Raw genomic sequence first — 6,728 nt, forward strand, 5'->3', positions numbered from 1 at the left:
CTAATGTAGTTCAGTACAGCATTTGCTGTCAAAATAAAAGGCTACATACTATAATCGTTGAGATTCATCTTACTCCAATGCACGTGCTCGGGAACGGAGAAAGAATTATTTACGTTTTCCACAACACGAACATTTTCTCTTATTATATCTTATGGTACAAAGCTACTCCCAGAGTTCGTTCCCGCCAAATAGCGTATCTATACACTTTCCAACTTCTGTTATATCTAAATTATTTTACTTCGTATTTATGTACTCGGGAAATTGTGAATTTGAAATTTTCCATTGCCAGTAATTTATCACGACAGCTGAAGTTTCTAAATCCTATAAAACGAAACAAATGAAAACCAACGTGGCTGCTTATGTAACTCTGTACCGAAATCTATTGCCATATTCAAACTTCTTTTGCCTGGCGAAGAGATCACTCAGCATCACTGACCTCTCTCCTTAAGGTTTAAAATGCATCCCTTGGTGACAAGACATAACGAACTTGATAATCGTGGTCTGCCAGGGTAATGGAAAAAATCCACAGCTGACTGGTAACGAAACCGAGTATATCCAGTTTTGCCAAACTTGCGGTAAACCGACACGGTGGGAAAATAGAAGAGTATACCTGATCGGTTCGTTTTCTATGACGATAAATTTAGATTGTAAAAGAATAGATAGGGCCGCCATTTATTAGAAAGATGAAAGAATACTGTAAAAATAGATAGTTTAATTTATATAAACATTTGAAGTGAAAATATTTGTCTAAATACGCAACTTTGAAAGGATGTCTGAATTGATTAACTAAACCCTTAAAATAATATCTCCCTCCTTAAGCTCCACAGTATTGCCAGAACCGGCCGTTGTAGCGCGCTTGGCGTGTTTTTGAAAAATTCTAGCAAGAGCATTTTAACTACGCTGACGTTGACTGGTTTTTCTCGGAACTGGACATGAGACAAAATGCTGTAGATACCTCAAGATGAAGTAGTTTTTTCCACTAATGTTCCCGCTAGCTGTATTTTATAATTAATATACTTATAAAACAGGAAAATTAAATTAGAAATGAAATCAGCTTGGTATTTAAAGCACGCACCATTAAAATCATGTAAATACACACACACACACACACACACACACACACACACATATATATATATATATATATATATATATATATATATATATATATATATATATATATATATATATATATATAGATAGATAGATAGATAGATGAGAGCTAATAGATGAACAAAAATTTGAACAAAATTTGGAATGAAATTGCTTTCTTGAAAAGTAAGATTATATTTACTTAGTGCACATATACTGCTGTTCGATAAAATCAGTGGTATAGCAGAAGAACAATATCTAAAGACTTTTTAGTCAGCAATAAATTTTTAAGAAGAACGCTGGGAGTCAGATGGCAATAATGAGTGAGAAATTATATCATACGGGAAATTACGGAAGTTCCATATGTAGATTAGGTAATCATGGGCGGTAGATGGGGGTGGTTTAGACACATCCTCTGCGCCATACATCAAAGAAATAGACAACAATGTCAGCTGGCCCCCAGACACCAGGAAGAGCTGGAAGGCTCAGACCTATTTAGATGGGAACTATGAAAAGGTAGGCTGGAGATGAATGATTTGAGGATGAGAATGTGTGTGTGTGTGTGTTTGTTTGTTTCTCCATAATTTTTTGTTGACTTTACTTAACTACGGCCTGTCCATTATCTTTTAAGATGAGGTGCAGATAGAGTGAAACCACCTGTCGACGGAAAGGAAATAGAAGAAAAATAAGATAGAGTAAACAGAAACTGGAGCAGGCCCACCTGGTATTTGGATGGTAACTTTAGGTTTTTTATGCTAGACAAAACCAAACTTCAACATGAAGTTTTAGTTTAATATTAAAAAAATCAATTGCAATTTTACAGTGCTAATAAATATATTTCCCTTACAGCAGCGCCTACGCGGACAAAATGAAACTTCAACGTGAAGTTTTGTTTTATATTTAAAAAAAAAATATCAACAGAGTGCTAAAAATATTTCCCCTACAGCAGCGCCTACGTGGACAAAATAAAACAGTTTTGTTTAATATTTAAAAAATATATATCAATTGCAATCTTACAGAGTGCTAAAAATATTTCCCCTGCAGCATCGCCTACGTGGTAAAAGAGAATGGCAAAAACACATTACATAACGGCAAGATCATGTAAGGTACCATCATCCTAAGTAACCACGCGATTGACGGGCTTCCGAACGCAACCCTCGTCAGAAACAAGGGTGTCAGTTACAGATATCGATAATAGAGGGCGTAACTAATACGTAGAAAGACGGACGCGTTTGCATGTGGACTGAAATGGAACGTCTGATTATTCACAGACACCACGCATGTAAACAAAAACTAGCTTGTAACTTTACGCACACGTACTGTATGTATACAGGAAGTGCGAAACTGCAAGGAGTATAGAGAAACTCCTAGTGTCAATAGGTGTGTATGTCTCTGTTGTTGCTTTCGTGGCGCACTTTGGATGCTAAAGAGAAAGTTGCATGCATACTCTTTTCAAAAGATTTCATCAGAAGCCAGTTACCCTAAAGGATACAGTGTGGCAATTCCTTTTTAACAAAAGCCCCAAGTTCCAGGAATAAAAAAAAAGCGTTGCGGATTCTATCTAAAAGTGCATCCCCACTGAAGTAAAGTCATTCATAGCATACGTCGTGCTCATACAGGTTGAATATAAGTTACCGGCTTATTGTTAGGCCTAACCTTCATACGATTATTCAGCATCGACCGACGAACGTTCTCCACTGACGTTTGTTGAGTTGTTTTCAACCTGTTTGCGATGTGTATCAGACAATTAGCCGACGTGTGTTTGCAACATGTTTTTACTGTGGTGTGGGAGCATCCAAATGAATGCACGGTCGACCATCTCTGTATCTGATGTGGCATTCGTCATATGAAGTTTCTTATCAATCAGGATCAAGTGACTTCAGGATCACATGACGGTTAATAGATGGCCACATGTCGAGACATTTGATCTCGAAATCTAATTTTGCAGGCACGAATATGAGATCGGTCACCCATTTACTGTACCTCAAAGTCGTGAAATAAGTTAATTATTGTCATATAAGTCACTGGCGTTGCTGTTGAAGAATGAGCGAAAGATTTATCCTTATTTCAGTAAAATTTAGTACCTTCCCAACCAACGAAGGCTAAGTACAGCAGTGCTCAGCAATTCCATTTTCCTGGGTATTTACTCCAAGAGTTTCGACCTAATTGTATTTTCAAACTTGAATGATAACAATAATAATAGTAATGATAATAGCCTGGACAAAAATCTACTGACACGCGTACTCTAAAGCTAAACTCAAGGTACACATCGACAAAAACATTTAAAAGCAACCCTTACTGCTACGAGGCGCTTCATCGCTTCTGTTTCCTTATTTTGTATTTAAAATTTTGATGCTCTCTCTTCAATAGTTTCAAAACTATGCAGAATCGAAGTATTGGAAAGAAGACGATGTATTTGAACAATGACGATATAACTGTAAATGATTCATTATGCTTAGATCTCGTTCGCTGTCTGTAAGAGATTTTGCTATATGCAAATTCATGCCCATTATTGTTTTGGCAGCTAAGAAATGGATTATCAGAAATGTCCATGTGTCCACCTTCACGTTTCTAAGCTAATGTTTTGTTACGCCATTTCTTTTTTTATTTTTTATGGCGCACTGATACGACTTCCGAAAGCGTCCGAGTCACCATGTTCTTCTTTACTTTCTTCAAGGTATTTCCGGTTCATGTGAAAATGTAACGATGTAAGAACAATTTCCTTTCTTACCTTGAAGCCGTTGGCATGGCATTAGTCTCTGACCATATTTTTAGTAAGATAAAAAAAATGTCTTGTAATTCTTCAGCCACAATCATAAAACGCTTCTGACACAGAAAGTCTTTACAACTGCGACACTAAGTGATTATTGACGATCCACCACCAAGACTCCTGCGATATATATTTTGCTGTAATTGAAATAATTCTCTGCCAACAGTAGCTTGAAAGTCTTATTGTATCTGTAACTTCAGGACTAGAACTTGCATTAAATATTGTTAATTAGCCATACCCAGCAGAGTATCCTTAAAATGCATACCACTAAGACTTGGTGTAGCTCAGATTATTAATGCAAAACCATTAAGTCCTGAAACTTGTGTTCTGAGATTTAAAAATAGAAAAGGTTTCGTCTGAAGCATTACGACTAAGAGAAGGAGGCTTTAAGCATTTCTGTGTGTATGAGGAGAATAAAAAAAAATTAACTTTCATAAGAATATCATTAAATTGTAAAATGGGTACGTCAATGTTTTACATTACCCTCCGCCAACCAACAAATAAAACTGAAACTTCATTTTTCCTAGCGAACTACAAAAAAAAAAAAGGAGGATTTAAAATGAAGCTTAGGGGTAATCGTTAACCATTAGGAACAGATTTTGTGTTGTGTTGTCTGTTAGTTTACTAGAGCTAGCGAAAGCCACCAGACTCGTCAGACATATCAGTCTACGTGACATGCAAGAAGAATTCGTCGATCGTCGTAACTCCATAAAAGCCGAGGTAGTGTGATGGATCAACTCTTTAATATCTCAGTGTGTCGTTTAGAAAGGTAACTGGGTACATTCATGGACAGATCTGAAATAAAATAAACAGCGAAAGTAGCGGTACGAATTCTTATTAACGACTGGAATAGGTTCTGCAAGGAAGCGTATGACTTAGTCTCATGTTACTTCGCCAGAGGTTTGGATTTCAGCATTTCAAAGTTTTCAGTAATTTTTGTTTTGTTTTGTTTTGTTTTGAGCAAATTTACTTTGCTATTATGAGCAAACTTATGCAAAATTAATCGTGCATGTTAATCTCCTAGGGAATATAGATATAAAAAAAACGATAAAGCACAGAAAAGTATGAAGTAAAACAGTAAAATAACAAACATTTGACACTACTCAGAGACAAATTCCAGGAAAAACGGGGTTTACGAGGGCTAAAATCCAAAGATCCACAAAAAAAATAATATGAAATTCCTGAAAGAAAATAAATATTTACAATAAACTGGTACAAACTGTGAAGAGATTAGTAGCACAAAAAGGGAAGCGCCAACGAGTACAGGAACCTGACGAAGACGACACAACCTACACCTCTTAAAGGAACTGAAAAGAACGAAAAGAACACTAAGTCGCAAAAAAAGAAGAAGAAAAAAAAACTGGTCAGAAGAAAGTCAAGAAGATCGAATTTCGTGTTGCATGTGTGCGTGTGTAAGTGTGTGTGCGTGCGTATGTTTATATATGTGTGTGTGTTTGTGAGGGTTCATTCTAGAGGTATCACTGGAGTTGCCTTCAAGGTCAGCCTAGGATACCATTTCATGAATAGGACACAGAAGTAGATTATGACATATGAATGTCGTTATTCTCTCTCTCTCTCTCTCTCTCTCTCTCTCTCTCTCTCTCTCTCTCTAACATACACAATCTTTATCTCTCTTTCACGCACGTACAAACGCACTTGCACCAACACAAAGAGCTACCCTTATTTTCGTTAAGGGGCGTAACGGTGGGGATGGGAAGCCACTGGAGAGTTAAATCATCTCTTGGAATTAAGTTTTAATTCTGGTTTTAACCGTCCTCCCATCCTTAGCTAGTCCCAGGCCACCCACCTCCACCCAAAACATCCCGCACCCCAACCCCACCGCTCTCTATTACTCTTCGACAACGATGTTAAGAAATATACATTCATACCTGTGGTTTATCCTCTTTCCATGGTTTGATTTGCTTTTCTGTATTTGAATATGCAATTATACCGCATTTCTTCGTTTAAGTGTGTTTGTACATATGCACAGCTTAGCTACTTAGACTCAGCGCATGAAGAAAAACATACACACATTATCTATATACGTCCATTTTCTAACAAATCCATTGCGCCCCTGAAGAACTGGCGTTGGTTGGCTGCTGGGGGTCGCAGTCAGGGTTGAGGAAGTCACGGTACTGGCAGCCTCACCCCACAAAGGTTTGCCGAGAGACTATAGTTAAAACCCTGGCTCTCTGGAGTCAAACTTTGTAAACAAAAAGAAATCGTTTGTGTTTGGTATGTGTAAAAATAGCATTTGTGTTGTATGTGTAAAAAAATCGTTCGTGTTGGTATATATAAAAAAGTTGTGTAAAAAAAAATCGTTTATGCTGGTATGTGGTTAAATATTTCCCCGTATTTTTTCTTACTTTTCTATGCATGATCCCACTAACTTTTTTCGTCTTGTTTTTATTTTACTTCTGACTATAGTTATTTGTTATCTTCGATATACACCACGTTAAGTGACAATTCCACACACGATGATGTGGGAGGCAATGATATTTTCACCTTTCATTTCTTTCACCTTCCAGTTTTCTTGGCAGGTGGTTCTTGCGATACCTGAAACTTTGTTCTTTTTGTTTTCTCCACAGATCATAAGTTTGGTTCCTCATATCCTATTAGTTGCTTATAACATACATTGTTAGACATTTTTATTTTTCTATCCTATCGTCTGATTCCTGGGTCATCTGATATAAATTTCAGTGCATACCTAGTTTTTTCCTTTAGTTTTTATGTTTACCTCTTTAAAATATACTGGGAATGACTGTATTTCTCGATTTAGAAGAGACTGTTTCTTAACAAGATGTAGCCTATATAATATCCTGATCTTATGTTCCTTCTAAAAAATAATACAGTTCTTTAAGGAAAT

Source organism: Macrobrachium rosenbergii, chromosome 42 (assembly GCF_040412425.1).
Source record: "Macrobrachium rosenbergii isolate ZJJX-2024 chromosome 42, ASM4041242v1, whole genome shotgun sequence".
Lineage (NCBI taxonomy): Eukaryota > Metazoa > Arthropoda > Malacostraca > Decapoda > Palaemonidae > Macrobrachium > Macrobrachium rosenbergii.